An 18,212-nucleotide genomic window follows, 5' to 3' on the forward strand; every position below is an offset into this window, starting at 1 on the left:
AATCTTTCTACAAGATCAGTGGAGCACCTCACCCAAATCTTCCAAGACAGTAAGGTTTTCCTACCTTTCTTTTTTCTTCTTTTTTTTTATTACCCTCCAGTCCATGTCCCGAATATCAAAATCTTCTGTTCGCTGTCCAGCCATTTCTCAAAGGTTCACTTTACGGCCTTTCCAATGGTCCTTTGAGACTCATACTTTGAGTGTAATTAAACAACGTTCTCTGAGTAAGAAACTGTCTCCCTCTACAGTTGATTGAACCTGAACAGAAATTTTCAGAATGTTCTAGTAAAGGTCCAGTAAATATATTCCCATAGGACAACAGAAGGAATAGATTTGTATTAATTGAAAGTCTAAAGGTGCACACATACTTACTGAATTTCTACAAAATTATATGATAGAGATATGTTCTCATTTAGTATACTTTGGTAAACTCTTGCAGGAGTTTTCCTTTTTTAAATTTATTTTTGGTCATGCTAGTAATTTGCCTAAATTAGAGATTAAAGGAAATAAAAACAACAAAAAACAAGCACAACAAGAAGAAGCTCCAAACATACTTTGTGATCATATTTTAACAGGCAAATTTTACTGTGGACTTAATTGCATCTATTCAGAGTAGTTTAAGATTAAAAAAAAAAGCTTTTTTTCTTAATTTTTGAGCTCTGTGGTTCATCAGCCAAAATAATAAACAAAGAAATACAGAATGGTTTAATTTCTTATCACTGTATTTCAATAATATAGGCAATCTAATCTTTATTTATGACAAAAAATTGTTAAAATTCTACAGAAACCTTTAAACATGCCAGGAAGTCATTCTAATAAGATTTTGGAAAGGTGCATGACCCTCTGAAAAGGAATAATTTGACTTGTAAATGTTCCTTTATAGCTTTTTGAACCCCCCTAGTCAAATTTTCATCCATCCTTTCTGCACAGAATAGACCCTGGAGCAAATTGTCCTGCAAACTGTTTCACACTGTTTCTCCTGAAGAGGAGCACCCAGGAGTGATAAGTGGATTATCTCTCTTGAGTAAAACAAGGCATGAAACAAACTGACAGAATAGGCACAGCTAACCAATGCCATATTCTTCAGAGTAATTAAAACTCAGAGAAAAGAATTCATTTTTATTTGCTCTTAAATGAGGCTAAAGTAACACTCTTTAAATCTCAGGATTCATTGTATTATGACTGAGAACAGGCTGAGGGCTTGCTGCATCTCACACCTTAAACCAGCATTTTGATTTATTTTAAATCCCAATGTTGAAATATCAGAAGTATAATGTTATTCCTTATGAGGATATTCAGAGAAAAATGCCCTAATATTGGATCTCCAACTTGAAAGGTTTAGGAGGAGAAAAAGGGTAGATAAAGAAAGTTATTAACAGATAATTATGATACAGTTACTGAGATTTGCAAATGCTTTTGTATATGCACAAATCTATACTTTGATGTCTGGTTTGTCCAGGCTAAAAATAGCAGGTTTACTACAGGTGAGAAAATTTCTTACTTTAGAATTATCAGAGACAGAGCACCTTTCCTATAGAGACAGGCTGAGAGATTTGGGGTTGTCCAGCCTAGAGAAGAATGACGTTGTAGCTTAAAGTAAATAAAGAGGATTTACAAAAAAAGGAAAAAACTTTTTGCCAGGGCCTACAGTGACAATGGTTTTAAACTGAGAGTAGATTTACATTGAATTTGTGAGGCACTGGATCCAGTTTTCCAGAGGACTGATGGATGCCCTAACCCTGGAAGCGTTCAAGGACAGGTTGAACATTGGGGGTTTAACCAGCCTGGTCTAGTGGAAGGTGTCCCTGTCATGGGGTGGGGTTGATGATCTTTACAGATCCCTTCCAGCCCAAACATTCTATGACTCTTTGCTATGAAGGAGTTGACAAAGGTTTTTGAAGGGCTCAACACACAAACTGCAGATATGCCTGCTCGGTGTGAGTGGCGTTCTGGGAGCGGCTGTCCATTCAGGTGTTTGACAGCTACAGAAGTAAAAACATTTCTCTCCTTCTTCTGTACCTTTGATTAGGAGCATCAGGCACCCACATTTCACACACTTCATCCAGTGTTTTGTTTTGAACAGATAGGTCAGCAACTCTGTGCCAGGAAAATTCCACTTTTTAGTTTCTTTTCATTGTTTCAACTACTGAAGCAACATGAGAATGTCACATGTACAGTACTGGGTAGCAAGAATCTGAGAACTGTTATTCCCAAGGAAAATTGCAAGTATATTTACATAGCATACAATGGCTTATTTCTATATTTATGTCAGGAAGTGACAGAATAGACAGAGGAACTGTGAATTCGCATGCTGGAGTAGTCTTCAATTTACCTACAGATCATAAACTAGTACATATTAATTTTTCTTAAAATTGATTGAATTGAACTAAACTGCAAATTTTTATCTTCTGTGACATGATTTCTGACTCCTGGCAGTATAAATAACAGACAAAGAATAATATATAGAGCAGCAGTAAATGACCAAGTCAGAAGCAGTGACTTTCACCACGGTGGAGAATAGTTTTAGGTTTCTGGACTAAGGCTTAAACCAATTCCTTTTAAGACCTTTTTAGATTGGTATCTCAAAACCACAGGAAGCATCATCTATTTAGGTCAAATACTATCTTTGACATTTGAGTTGTGGGAAGGGACGTGTGGTCCCTTCCCACAACTCAAATAATTCTGGATTTTGCTCATTTAATCCTAACATATACCAAAATGTATGAGAACCTGGAAAAAGTCTGGAATTGCAAGTACTTTTGTTTTAATCAACAGTCTTTTACTGATTGAATATGACACTGCTGACTTGATTCTAATGGATATTGATCCATGGATGTAAAGAGAAATATAGACAATCTGAAATGTTACCAGCATTTTATCATCAGATTACCACTGACTGGAACAGTGGTTGAATTGCATTTTTTTAGTTTTGAGTTCATATCATGTACATAGCAAAAGAAATTGCTGCACATTCTAATTGTCTTTGCTCAAGAGCAATATAAACATGTTAATCTATTTTTAAAAACCCATTCTTAGTGTCTGTAATGCCTGCTTTTATAGCCCTGTTGCCCTTCTGATTTACATGTAGAAAACGTTTAGGTTTTTTTCAAAATAAAATATTACTGATTAAAATGTAATCCTTTCCCAGGAAGATATCTAATTAAAAGAAGAAGAATTGCCAAACTTCTCTACTATCCCTGTAAATAAAAGGGCTGAAATTCAACCTGACTTTGTTTAAACTGTCTTTAATATAAAATCAGAACCTTGCTTTCTGCCATTACCTTCTAACAAGGGTCTGCTACTACTTGACACTATAATTCTAATCAATTCTAACAAAATTTAAAGCAGAAAATACCAGCAAGGGTAATTTCTCACATGAGCAGCTGCTAAATTACAGAGCCAAAAAGGACATAAGGGAATAGAAAACAAGTACTGAAAGCACTTGCAGATAGCCTGCCTGCTGATTTTAAGAATTTAAAAGACCAGATACACTTTTCTGTCACAAGGGATCCTTAAGCAATGAGTCAGGCCTATGCACTGGCAGTAGTCCTTACCCTCTCGCGTTTTTTAAAAAGAAATCTATATTTTATACATGTCCCCTTAAGCTAGGAATAGCCTTACTACTAATGCCTAAAACCCAAACTTAAAAAACTGAGTCAAGATAAACAACAGCAGCCTTATAAACCTAAGTATTATCAGCTTCCTCTCTAAACTCTGAGAAGTATTTTTTATCTATCCCCAATTGGCCCCCACATTCTAATTTCCCACCTGGCTCTCCAGTAATAATTGGAGCAATTAGTTCTGCCTTCCTGAGGTACTTGCCAGTATAATCCAGCTGGTTTTCCTAAAAAGAAGCAGAAAGAATTTAAATAAGAAAAAAGTTTACAGCCAGAGATAAAAAAATCGAGGAAAAGAATGACAAGTTCTGTATTATTGTATCCACATCACAAACAACATTGATTTACAGTGTTACAAATCAACCTATTTCTGAACTGTCACTGTAAAGTGTCATCAAAAGAAAAGTAAATAATCCAGGGAGACTGTGCTTAACTGCTAGCTGGTCTGCAGTTTCTGCAGTTCTGAGTTCTGTATAACTTTGGCTACAAGGCTATTAGAATTTAAATTATGTCTCAAGATAATTATAAAACAAAGTGGTTTTTTTAAAGTTTTAGTTTTAAAAATTCTGCTTTCCCCATGGGATCTATTTAAAATTTTTTAAAAATTGCTAAGACAAATAAACAACAAAAAATCTGAAAAGCACAAATATTTATTCTGAAAACCAAAATATCACACCTTTGAAGTGATACTTCAGTAATCACCTGGAAAGTTAATTTGTTTGCTTAATATTATTAATAACTTTTATTGCCCTAGCTTTTAAATACATTTCTCTTAACATAAAGCTTTTTGGAACTTTCAGAAAGCTTCTTTTTGTGACTTCTTGAAGTTGCAATGAGCTCAGGATGTTTGAGCTTGGAATCAGAATGCTAGTAATTCCATCAAAAATCTAAAAAATATATATAGTTTAATTTCAGAACTAAAAAATATTTGTAGAATTCTGGAACTTATCTCTTTTAATAAGATGTGGTTATGAAGGAAATCTACCTGGCACATTTAGTATAAATAACCAGTTAATAAGGACGACTGTCAACACTGGAAAGCAAGAAAAGGAATCCCCCACCAAAACTGAGTGAGGGTGAAGGTGCTGGAGTGTGTTTAGCTGAACCTGAGCCATGTCTGAAGAAGGGCTCCTTCATCTAGTGAGAAATTTAAAATAGAAACAGAGTCACTTTACATGATAAATGTTCATTTATGATCAGTAAAAGTCAGGTTGAGGCATTAATATGATAGAAGGTGAATTGCTAAATACTAAATGGTTTCTCTTCTGTCATGAACCTGAAACTAGTACTTAACGAGTAGGGCTTTTAAATGTCACTTTCCTGGAAAATTCAGGTGATCTCTTCTTTTCAGCACCATGATTAGGAATTTTGTGCATGTTCCAAGGGAAAAGAAGTAAGCAAAATAGATCTGTTCTAAAGTCAATAATATTCAATACTCAAATACATATAGACTATTCAGTATTATGAATTATGTTAAGGGGGCTTTAAAAGATCATCCCAACAATTCAAGGCACAATATTGTTCCTAAAAGGCTTTTTTAACTTGCACCAAAAATTGTTAGTATTGATAGAGATGTCACAGCTTCATTACTCTGTTCTATTGACTGATTATCTTAGTAACATGTTTTTCCTATGTTCTAGTCCAGTTGCTTGATGAAATTAATACTCAAGGACAGAAATAAGAATCCAAATCCAAGATCTTCCATTTATAAATATAGCATATTTTATAAAGCACTTCCTGTAAATGGATTATTCTAAGCTTGCCTACAAATGATAACACAGCTGTTCCTATGGAATAATTCTGAACTTCAGAACTCTAGTATTAGAACTTCACTTTTGCTGTATTTATTTGAAAGGTTACAAAAACCCAAACCCAAGATTTTCATAACTTGTTTCTATACTAGAGAGCCCTTTATAGCTCCCTAATGTCTTAAGATTCTTATATTTTTTTTAGCTAATCTATAACTTAGAAATTAAACTATTATCCTGGGGATTCAGAAAAAAGGTTTTTTGTTTACCCTTCCATATTCTTGAATACAACCCTTTTTTTTGGACTGATATTCAAACTGTTACTTTGAAATGCTGTTTAAATGCAAATAAATCTAGAGCATTTCCAGGTGGGATCACATGGTAATCTAAAATTAAACTTCAGCTGATCTTCATTTTAGCATGTGAGAGTCCTCAAAATTATTGGACTGTGAATTGTGTTCCAAGAGAGAAGGCTTTAAAAACCAGTGCATTAGAATGAATATAAATTTTTCCTATGATGACAATGCCTGGATATGTCCAAGTCTTCTGGTAGAGAGTGTGTTTTAATGTCTATAGCTAGAAACTCCTGCTTTATCCCCACTTAATTTTCAGATTAATTTGCTTTCCATAATGTTCATTATTGCATCCTATAATAGCAGTCTTACAGGCTTGCAGCTCTAATGAAATGTGTTATCCACTGCTGCAGTATGTGAATTATGGCTTTTCTGTTAAGGGTATGGTGTGGGTATTTCTCATAAAAAACTCCTAACACTTTGTCCTATGAAGGCGTCTGTAATTTCTTTCGGCTATTACATGTTGGTCTTTCCTGTTGTACATTACTTATTCTGACATTACTAGGCTATGACTGGGAGGGAAGGAATCAAATGGACAGACTAGACAAATTCAGTAAAAAGTAATGTACTCTGTGTGTTGAAATTGACACAAAAGTTTATTTATCCTAATCTGCAAAGGGATTCAGGGTCTTCAAGTACAAGTGTATTTTGCTGTCTGAAATACTCCATTTTTCTGCCTCAAACAGTTACAGTTTCATAAAGTTATGGGTATCCCATAGATTCCTAATCAAATCTGCCATTCCAAATCAGCCAGTCCTTTTCCTTTGGTTAGGAGCCAAAAGATTATAATGAAAATTTAAAGCATTTATTTTAGCTTCCTTATCTAATGCTTAAGTGGGCCATATCAGATGAGATTAGTGCTCCAAATGGGCTGGGTTTGCTTGTGTGGTAATGCCATCCATTGCAGAAGTCTTTATTTTCTGAAAGCACCCTTTGGTATGTTTTCTTTCTGTCATACCTTCTTTTTTTAATATTTCTTTGGAATTTTTTTTTTGTCTGCTATATTGGCTTTGCACTCTGACTGACTGTGATGTGATAACAACATGACTGAATTTGCATGCCTTGGAAAATGCACAAATCTGCAGATCAGCTGGGTGAAACATCTGATTCTTACACCTGCCTTCACGTTTCACACCACTGTAGTACCTACAAGTCCACATCCTTTTCAGAAGCCTGCTAACATGCTGCCTACAATAATTAGTCAATTTGGGTGATTTACCAGTCCCATGTGTAACTTGCATTGATGCCTGCTGAGTGTGCTTTGGATTCTGGCTGTTTCCTCCTGCTGCTCGTCCAATATCTATAGCATTATCCACCAGCCTCCTGGTTGCCTTGGCTGTGCCTGGCTGAGTGTTTAGCTTCTTAGAAACACATTCAAATTCATGGAACACTCTCTTATATTCTTGAAGGAATTGGATTCCCACTGATCTGTATGCAATTATTTGCCACTTCTATAAGCTGTGCCCTTCTGACTAGTCTGATCATCTGAAAAGTTCCTTTTTCTTGGCAAGTAAAAGAGAGAAAAGGGGATCTTTCCAGCCTGTCTCTGGACATTTGTGAGACTTACAAAAAAGGCACCTTATCTCATTGTTTATATGTTAGTTTTAAGATTATTTTGGGTTTCATTTATATTTTAAAGCAGTATGCAAGTCTCAAACTTTATAGAGACATTTTCCCCATATTTTTATGTTTGAAAAAGTGAAGTCTACACAATATCTGTGCTGAGTATCTTCCTTCCTACTTGATGCACCCTTTTCAAACACATCCACAAAGCAAAGTTATCTAAATTCCTGTCAAATTGTAATACAGATTATTATAATTCAGAAACTATCAGTGCAACAATAGGTTTTTTAAGCCCATGATAAATCTATACATGAAAGCTGCCATTTCCAAATAAAGGAATTTAATAGTGTTAGAAAAAGAATAAAAGAAAAATAACATGAGATTTTTTTTCCTGTTGGTGAACATTTTGGACACAAAGGGAGTTTTCATAGCAATAGTTAAACAGAATTTAGGACGCAGATCCTAGGAGATGCTTTTCACCTCTCCTAGCAACCACACCTTACCTAGATGTTGTTCCACTGATTAAAGGAGCTACTCCAGATATGCAAAATTATAGAAAGAAAGTGATATATTGAAGATAATCACCTTCAGAAAATGGGTATACTTGAAAAAATCCTGCAGCATGAGAAATAGATTTTTATAATTTGTATTCAGTAGTGGAGACAATACCAAAGCATACTGTTTTCCAACAGCAACCAGAAAGGCAGCATGAGTGAGGCAAAGCCAGTTTTTCTTACAACATTTCTCATTCTCTGGAAAAAAAACCCCAGCAACTAATGTGTCACTGTACACTGCTTTTTTACCCAGACTCTTGAAATTGTCTTGTTGAATCTACCTTCTTTTATGCAAGTACAAATCTATCAAGGAGGAAAGGTAAAAAGGCCATAACCTTTCCATAAATGTCTCATTATTTTGGCTATCTGCTTTCTTACAATTTAAGGATAAAACACTCTGATATCATAGCTACATCCAACTATAATATGACAAATCATTTCCCTCTTTATTGGCAGCATCTACTGCCCTCAGGTTAGTTGTTCTGAATAAAATTCCAAAATTAAATATTGCTGTTTTCTTGTTGAACAAAGCTGACTAATTTATTTCAAGTACAATTTTCTGCCACTGGCTAAGGATTCTAAATTGAAGACAGCTTGAAAAACGGATATAATAGGAAGTGATGCAAATCCTGAAAGAAAGAACACCCACACAAACAACAAACACATCCTTTTTTCTCTGCCCCTCTCTGGGATTATCTGAATATGTGGATACATATTTAAAGCACTGACCAAAGGTAATAATTATTCCAATTTCTTCTGTAATTTTGAGCAGAAAGTTCTTTCTTGAGGAAAGAAATGTCTGTTATGATCAAAGATTAAAGTAAAAAAAGAAATCAGAACTTTTGGATGTATTTTGTGCATTTATCTAAGTTATTATTTTTATGTTAACAATCCAAATTACACCATAGCAGATTTTTTCATTAAAAAGTTCCTAAAAATTATCTAAGCAGATTGCCTAAAGAAATTACAAGTTTTGATGAAGTTTTAACTGTTTAATTAAAACAATCCCAACAAATTTCCAGAAGAGATTAATAAAATTGACATCTTCCTTAGTTTCCTAAAGAATCCTTTGAATTAATAACCTGATCTTTATAATGCAATCCCTTGTAATGATAGAATGAGGTTTCTTATACATTCTCAACTGACTGAAATGTTTTAAGTGGTTTGTTTTATGGTACCATGTTACCTTTGATGGTTGGCAGAGGAACTTCAAGGTTTCCACGTCATTTGAAATCACTGTAAGTGGAAAGACAGAGCTTCTATTTGGAAACTTTAGATAATGCACACTGGGCATTCTATCCTTCCATCTGTTCTGATGGCCTTTAAATGTCTCCAGTGAAGGAGACTCCACACTCTCTCTCTGGGCAATCTGTTCCACTGCTTGGTCACCCACAAGATAAAGAAGTACTTCCTCATGTTCAGGTGGAACTTGCTGTGCATGAGTTTCTGCCTGTTGCTCTTGTCCTTTTGCTCAGCACCACTGAAGAAAGCTCGGTCCATCCTCCCATCACCATCCCTTCAGATACTGACGGACATTGGTGATGCCTTCTCTCAGTTGTCTCTTCTCAAAGCTGGATAGGCCCACTTCTCACAGCTTTTCCTCATGAGAGAAAATAATTTTTATGGTCCTTTGGTGGACCTGCTCCAGAATCTCCATGTCCCTGTTGTAGTGAGGAGGCAAGAACCAGACACAGCACAGTGTATGTGGCCTCACAAGGGCTGAGCAGTTGGGCAGGATCACTTTCCTCAGCCTGCTGGTAATGAAGGCTCTTCCATTGGCCTTCTTGGCACAATTATGCAGAGCTAATTGTCCACCAGGACTCCTAGCTCCTTCTCTGTGGAGCTGCCTTCCAGCAGGTGCAATCTCTGCTCCTCCCCAGGTGCAGGACCCTGCATTTCCCTCCATTGAATTCCAGAAGGTTCTTCTCTGCCCGACTCTCCAGCCTGTTGAGGTCCATCTGAAGGGCTGCACATCCCTCTGGGGAATTGGCCACTCCTTCCAGCCTTGTGTCATCAGCCAACCTACTGGCAGTATCTACCCCTTCATCTAAGTTATAAGTTGAACAAGATTGGACCCAGTATCAAAACCCTTGGGGGATATCACTTGTTGCAGGTTTTCATCCAGGTCTCTGTGCCACTGATCAAAAGCCCCCTAAGCTCTGCTGTTCAGTCAGTTCTCCATCCATCTCTCCATCCCTTTGTCCAGCCTTCACTTAATTACTTTGTCGATGGGGATATCATGGGAGATAGCATCAAACACCTTACTGAAGTCTGGTGAGCAACATTCCGCTGCTCTCCCCTCACCTATCCAGACAGGTTTTGGAATTCGAGTGATGCTTGTGACAGGAGAGGCTGCCTTCAGTGAATTAAGGGAAGTTTTACTATTGGAATTCAGTATTGCCCCATTTGAATTCTGCAATAAATTCTGAAATAAATTAATATATTTCATTGCATTGTTCAGGAAACATTGCTTCACTTCTGTATAATATTTATACATGGTCATGACACACATAGATGACATAAACAAATAGATGTAGTGGCCTGGATGAATAATGTTTAACAGTTTATGTTGGGGTGTACTTCATGAAAATCATGGAAATTTCAGCAGCCTAATATTGGCATGAGAGAAGAAGGATCACACAATGAGAAACTTTCAAGTATGTGAAAAATACAGGAGTGGTGCTGGAGAATGCAGAAAAATTACATTTGAAGCATTTAGATGACTGAGCAACTAAAGTTCTGCAAATTATTCCTGAAAGTAGGAAATATGTCCACTGAGCAAGCCTGAGCTAAGACTCAGCAGCTTTTACTCTATTAGTTAGAGTAGCAGCAGTCCTACTCTATAGGTGATCTTTACCTCCCCAGGTTATCACAGGGCTGGCTCACTGTAATGTATTTATTTAAATAAGCAGAACTATATTTCAGAATGTTGCTTACATACATGTAAGGAATCCTTTGTGACACAAACTTTTTGGAAGTCAGATAGCCTGTCTTGTCTTCACAGAAATATCCAAACCATGTAAATTTTTTTGCTCCTCTAGTTGGTTTCTGTACTGATGCTAATGGCATTTTTGTCTCTTTTTTTCCCTTTTTTATTGCAGTAAATTGTGAAAGGGAAGGTAGGATCTATGAACCATTTCAAATGGAAAATTTGTATAATGCTACATGATAGGATCAAAACCATTATCAGCACTTTGAAATTAACTTACATAACTCTAATTTCATGAACTTAAATTTGAGCCCAAATATCTAGACTTGATTGGTTCAACAAGCAAATACTTTGTGCTGAGGCAAGGTAGATTCATGCTTCAATGATATATATGCTTACATTTGAACAAAGGGACATATATTCATACACATGGGTTAGAATCTCATAAAAAGGTACTTCTGCCCAAATTAAGGTGCAAATGAGACCATATGGCAATGTCAGGAATATGGATTTTATTAAAGAATAGATGTGTGGTAGGGAGGGCAGAGAGAGGAGAGAGAAATATTAAATAGAAATGCAGTCACCACCACATGCAGGTATATATAGATATATGTACACATATATGAGTTATTGAATCTCACATAGATATATACATACATATGGACACATATATAACATAATCTTTTTTTGACCTACCTCTTTGGAAATAAAAAACAAACCTGGGTTCTGAATGAAGTGCTTCATCTCTGTCTGTGGTGTTCTTCATTATTCAAAATGCTGCTTTTGTTTCATTAGCTTTTGTTATCTGAGAATGAACATCACTGTTTTTAACTGTAATGGATAACAAAAAAAGATGTCATGAGTTGCATAGTGCCTCTGATATAAAAAGGCAACAAATCCTATTAATGTTCAGTTTAACAATTGACTTTTACCTGTCAATTGTAATGGTCTTCCTTACTGTAAACATTTACAATAATTTGATGATGAGTGATTTCACTGGAAATTTCTTTAGAATCTGAAATAAAGGATAAGGAAAATTATGATCTGATATTTGATATTTTGCAAGCAGGACCTGCTTGAGTAGTTTGGGCATTTCGCAGAATATAAAAAAGTTATATTTCAGTCTCTTACTCATTCTGTTTCTATGTTAATTACCTAATTAAAAACTTAGAGTTTTGTCTACTATATATAAAAAACCCTAATTCAATATCTTTTTACATCTGGGACCTCTGAAATAGGTAATGCAATGAGAAATTTCATCATGGGATTTATGGGAGGTTCAGCCACTTAAATAAAAAAATGATAATCAATGGAATGAAATAACCAATATGAAGGTAAAATCAATCTGACCTATTTTAAAACTCTATTTGCAAGTAAAACCAACTATATTTTAGATGAGCAATCCCTCAGATGAAGAGAGCAACACTCAGACAGACGAATCCTAGCAGCGGGATTACCTAATGTCCAACAGATGTTAGGTGACAATCACTGTAAAACATTACTCTAAATGCATCAAGAAGTAACTTTTAAGCACATTTAACTTTATTTTAAAAAAATGCTATTTTGATTTGGTCTGAAGTTCTAAAATGACTGCTGTTCTCAACACTAAGTGCAATTACCATTTGGAGTGTTAAGTTCCATATTAATCTTGAATTAACAAGAACCATGAGATGGTGTCAGTTTGTATACTTTTTTTGTTTTATTTGTTAGAAAAGATTCTAATTAGGGCATGAAAAATAGAATAGGGGAGAAGTTTTGGGTTAACGATTTACTCAGATACAACATAACCATTTTGAAATCATAGACATATAATTGTTATAGAGAACCAGGATGAACATTGAAGGAGGTCAAAAATCTACCAATTTTGTGCAACTGTAGATAGCAAGTACTAATTCTATTTTAATTGCATTTATATAATTTATTATTTTTGGTTCTTAGAATTCAGTATTTCTAACCAGTCTGATGGGGCTGCTTTTGTTTTGGTTTGGTTTTATTTATTTATTTATTCTATTGATTGGTTGAGGTTTGTTTGTTTGTTTGTTTGTGTTGGATGGTTGGTTGGTTGGTTGGTTTTTTTAACAAGGCAAAAGGAATTTTGCCAGGATTAGTGATCAATTTAGAAAAAGCTTCTCTTTTGGTTCCTCTTGAGGAAAACACCATATTAGTTCTCGCCTCTTTCCACCTTCCAAATCTCCCTGGAAATAGCAAAAAAACCACTGTAGAGATGATATCCTGTAGAATTCTTTTTAACACAACACTCATTTGGAAAGAAGTAGGAATATTCCTGGTTCACTGAATCTTGAGTTCTGTAGATCTACAGTTACTGAATGCCTCCTAGATTTTTTTGTCTCTCAGAGGAGTTGGTTGTATTTGCTGAAAGAATTTCACCCACAAAAGACATTGGCAGACAGCAGGTTCCCTTGTTGACCTGTGACAAGTCTGGCAGGAAGCTCTGGGTGCCTAAAGAGATCAGATGAGCTCTTCTCTGAGTCCTGTACCTCTGTGGAGATAGTGAGTCTGTCCCTGCTCACTTCACTGCAGTTCACCAAGAATCACAGCAGACAGAGCTAAAATCTGTTACAATCTCGAGGGAAAAATCACAACAGAAAACACAAGTAGATTATATTAAAACACAACACATAGAATAAGTAACTTCCTCTTTTTTTTAGACAGTGTCACTAACATTTATCATCACTGACAGTTCAATCTATCTCAGATTTGAACTGTATATACATCATATAATTTTAGAATTAGGCCTTAGGAGAGGCATGGAAATTATATCAACAGTTCAGGAAAGTTTACTTTCAAATGCTCCAGTGATTTCTTCAGGGCTCAAAACCCACTGTATTTAGTATTTAGACTTTTAACTCACTCTTGGTTAATGGAAGGAAGAAAAGGATCCTTCACCAGCTGGAAAGGTGGAAGTTAATAAACGCTGGGAACTCCTAGAGCAACAAAGATGAAACTGGAAAACAGGGAACAAAGGTGATGTGGGAACTTGTCAGAGGTCATACAATAATTTTAATGTTGCACACCATGGGCCTGTTTGGAAGCACAGACTGAAATTTTGGGCAGCGGGTAGCCCATGAGGAAATCTGGCATATGTCTGTCAAAACAAGAGTGAGGAAAAGGATAAATTTCTTTCTTTAGACTTTTCTAGTTAAGAGTAACAAGGGACTGAAGTGTCCTTAAGCTCTGAGGTGTTCCCAGGCTGTTACATTCCTTCTTTTGATTTTAGGTGAACAGTTGGGCCAAAGAGAAAAGCCAACTTGCTCACTTCTTAGAACTAAGCTTTCTTTAGATAAAATCCACATTCAGCTGAGTCCAGCATACTTCATGAACACTCATTCCCAGCGTTGAAAAACTTTGGGATTCACCACCAACCTTTAACTTATATGGAGCACACCCAGCCGTACATTATCAGACAGAAAGGTGTTCCAATGCATCTGAGCTCTCCAGCTCCCTCCAGCAAAAATGAGCAATGAAGAACTCAGCTTGCATTCATGCTATGGCACTGCTGATTTCTATCTCCTGCAGCAAAACTCTGGAATGAACTGGACTTGCTTTCATGTAGAAGTGCTAACTTGTTGATAGCACCACAGCTATATTTAAAGCTCTTTTCCTGAGGCAGATTTGCTTTATTGTTGACAGTAAAATAGATGGGCTATAAAAAGAGATTTTTGTTTTCAAACAGTTGGGAAATAATGCAAGGACCACAAAACAGATTCAATATTCTTTAGACTTCTTTAAAATGAGCAAAACTGAAAATATGCTATTGGTGCCCAAAGCAATTTTTAAAATGCTGAAAGTCCTGGCATTGGAGGCAATGTCTTTTTCCCACAAAGCAATAGATTTTTTCATGGTTTCATAGCAAAATGTGCAGTGCCCACTCTGTTCTGCTCCAAACAGAGATTAAAATACTCTTCAAATCAGATTTTTTTCCAAGAAGGTCACTTGTAATATGAAAGCAACAATTTTTCTTGAAACACTATTAATTTAGAAAATGTCTTTGTGATAATTATTACTTGCAAACTTGGCTGTAAAATTAACTATGCAGGGAGCTGGTCATAGGAAAGGATTCTTCCCTTCCACTGGGTGCTGGTTAGTATGAAGAAGATGAAGCCAGACTCTTCTCAGAGCTCAGCAGTCAGAAATGAGAAATAGATAACATTCACAAGCTGAGGAAAAGGAAATTCTAACTGAATAAAGGGGAAATAAAAAGCAAGCTAAACCAACAAACCCAACAAAAGCACATAAAATAGTTTTTCTCTACAAAACTCTACAGAAGCCTCATCTAATGTGGAAGTTAACCCTGTGAGTGTGAGGTTGGACTGGAGTGCTCCAGCAGTCCTTTGCTCTGTGAATCATTTTATCAGTTTACAATAGCTTCATAAACCATGCTTTAAACCAGCATTATGTCTGTGAAATGCCATTTTTCCTTTCCCTGAACCTCATCTCTCCCTTCATGGTGACATAAGGCGTGCGCTGATTCAGGCTGGGTGACTAACCCAAAATCCAGGCACTGGGGTGGGGCAGGGAAGGGTGAGGTTACAGGGGGCAGGATCCTTTCTGCCAACGAGCTCATTAGGCAGCTGCACAAACATTACGGCTACAGGAGATAAAGTCAGGGACGCTGTGTGGGAAGCAATGAGCAGGAATTTGGAGAGAGCTCTTTCACCACCAGTGCCTGTTTACGGCTTTTTTAAGCCTTGGTGATTAGTTACAGGTAACAATCTTTTCAGCTAGACTGGTGCTGAGGATGGTGTAATTTTCTTTAGGGGAACATCTCATCAGAAAGAGTTTAAAGCGGCAATCTGCTTCAACTGTTTATTAAAAACTCCACAGTGTTTTTCATAACCACTGAGCTGGTTGAATTCCTCCCGGGTAATTGCTTGATGTTCCCTGCTGCAACTGCCTACAATTAATGTATTCTTTTCTTTCCCTAATGACAACAAGACTTGGAATATCTGATCACAGGCTTTGTAAATAAGGGGTTATTAAAAAAACCAAAATTGTTAAATAACAGAAAAAAAAATCCAGGTCAGGTTGTTTATTTTGCACATTCTTTTTCTGAAAGGATGATGGTTTTATGGTAAATGACTTAGGAAAACTCAGTAATTTTATTTTTTTGGTCAATGCCAAAAAAAATTGCACCAGTTTTGTCATTTGACAGCAGAGGATTTAATTCTGCCTTTACTAGTGCCTGTTTTCAAAGCATAACAAACAGCTTTCAAAATCAGAAAGCACAGTACTCAGTGGGGTAGCAGACTTGCCTTATGTTTCTTGAAGCATTCTTGATATAAAAAAATTCTCCTTTGCTGGAGCTTATATGTCACATGGAAAAAGGCAGTAAATTCAGCATGAAGCTTGAAAGCTCGTTATCTTGTTGCCTCTATGTGCTTCTCTGAGATAGTTTACAAAAGTAATGAAGATTACCAATGTACATTTAGTTGTCCTTACTCTCTTTAACTGTAGTTGTCTCACCTTTCTGATTGGAAGTACTGCTTACAATTACTTATATTTCTGTGAAAATAATGATTCTAAACATATAATACTGGTCTCTCTATCTACTATAATAGTAGTCTCACTATCCTTTCTAAATGTTAGGGGTTTGGTAAATACCACTAGAATTATTATTATTAAGGGATAAACCCAAAAATTTTACAAAGAAGAGGTAGTGGAAGCTGTTGAAAGTATTTATCACAAAAGGTCTGAGACAGAAATTTTGATTTTTTTACTGGAAATTGTGACTATTAGCTTACAGTATGATGGACATCTCAGGCTAAGCTCTAACGTAGAGGTTGTTTATGTTGTGCTACTGAATTGTATTGTATGGATTTTATTTTGAAATTGGAAGTTGAGTGCTTTGCACGGGATAACTAGAGCCTTGTGAGCCATTTCAGTAGCTAGTTTGCAGTCTCCCACATCAGTATGATGGTCCTTGATAAGAATCATGGACTTAAAATTCTACATTCTTTCCTGCAGCCAAACTATGGTGGGAATGAGGAATGAAAATGCCCAGAGAAGTTAAATTGGTGCTCATCTGAATTATGATGTATACATATGCTCAAATTTCAGACATGAAGATGGTGAAATGTGTAGATTTGGCTGGTAAATAAAGCTTCTCTCTCTTTGGAAGAGCTACCAACAGAGAGACCTTGTGATTTCAACACTGAGTGGAACATGAGTCCAACAGCACTCAGAGACTTGTGGTTCAGCAAAGGATCCACAAAGTTTTGCTTTTGAAACCTCATGCAAGGGAGCTTGTGGCGCATGTGGTAAGGAGAGGGTAAAATTGGACATCAAAGACAAAACAAATAAAATAACTTCAAAGATAAAAGATGGTCTTCAGCTTCTTTGGCCATGAAATCCTGTATTTCACAATGATAATCACAACAGAGAAATAATTAACACTACCACCAATCAATAAATCTATTTAAATTCATATGAGTATGAACATGTCATATTTTCCAAATCAGGTAGATAACTTGATCCTGCTCTCAGGGAAGAAACACAGGTCAATTTTACATGATTGAATCCAGATATCATACTTTGAATTTGAGAAAATTGGCCCATAGATTTTAGCAAAACATTTCCTTCCTATAGTGGATCATAGTCTGAATTGATCTTTAGTGATTTTATTAATGTTCCTGAGCTAATCTATATTGCTACCTCAATATTTGCATATTTAAATATTTCTGCCCTTATTTTTATGCTTATGTACTCAGTGATTTCTTACTTTCATTGGGAACTCAGTAAAAATCTGTTCAAATCACTAAATACTGTCAAATGCTAATGAGAACTACTGAATCAGTCTTTGAATCTTATTTTTTTTCCACACTACTCAATCATTTAATATTTTGCATGTCCTTTAATCAGTTAAAATTATTTCTGAGATTTTATACAGCTGGTAATATTTTTTTTTCTGACCTAGAATTAAGAGACTTATATTCTGTGAGAAAATATACATCACAGACTGTTTTTTGTGACAGATGCAGAAAAAATTTATTGGGCATAAGATTTCTCACAAATAGCACTGAAATTGCAATCTGACACTGGTTTTTCTATGTGATGAGGAAAGAGGAGGTTGATCTGGTGCTTTACTGTTCTTTGCAAGGTTGTCTCTGGTTTTGCTGAGTGTCTCAGCTGGTGTGGTATCTAACCATGGGCAGGCACCAGCTTGGCAAATCATTCTTTATGAATATTACCCAAAGGGACAGTGCATTTTCTTGGGTTTGAGCCAATTCCAAGCAGATATCCAGTAGTCATATTGTATCTCTTTAGGGTATGTGAAAAAGCAATGCTGTAGAATTTTTAAATATTCTTTACTTCATCAAGACTCCTTTTGCGGTGGCTCTTGGGAGGAAAGTATCTTTCTTCAGTTCATGTACACCTAAACTGGAGGTTTAATAAATCTGTATATCAGATTTTTATTCAATCTTCTCTCT

At 35.9% G+C, this 18,212-nt stretch overlaps 1 protein-coding gene and 1 long non-coding RNA gene across 12 annotated transcripts in view; one reads left to right on the forward strand and one right to left on the reverse strand.

Annotated features, from left to right (window-relative positions):
• Nucleotides 1–18,212, forward strand: part of PCLO (piccolo presynaptic cytomatrix protein) — a 323,497-nt gene that overhangs the window by 282,385 nt on the left and 22,900 nt on the right. The window lies entirely within an intron of this gene.
• LOC102068569 (uncharacterized) overlaps nucleotides 1–18,212 on the reverse strand; it is a 40,057-nt gene that overhangs the window by 18,989 nt on the left and 2,856 nt on the right. For 3 of the 7 annotated variants that reach the window (XR_012579901.1, XR_012579897.1, XR_003380871.2), the window contains exons 2-5: nucleotides 11,697–11,779; nucleotides 11,461–11,595; nucleotides 9,022–10,260; nucleotides 65–3,844 (exon numbers count right to left, since the gene is read on the reverse strand). This is a non-coding gene — a long non-coding RNA (uncharacterized LOC102068569). The remainder of the gene's footprint in view (nucleotides 1–64; nucleotides 3,845–9,021; nucleotides 10,261–11,460; nucleotides 11,596–11,696; nucleotides 11,780–18,212) is intronic. The other 4 variants (XR_012579900.1, XR_012579898.1, XR_012579899.1 and 1 more) reach the window with 4 other exon arrangements.

The sequence above is a fragment of the Zonotrichia albicollis genome, chromosome 4 (genome assembly GCF_047830755.1).
Source record: "Zonotrichia albicollis isolate bZonAlb1 chromosome 4, bZonAlb1.hap1, whole genome shotgun sequence".
Taxonomy (NCBI): domain Eukaryota; kingdom Metazoa; phylum Chordata; class Aves; order Passeriformes; family Passerellidae; genus Zonotrichia; species Zonotrichia albicollis.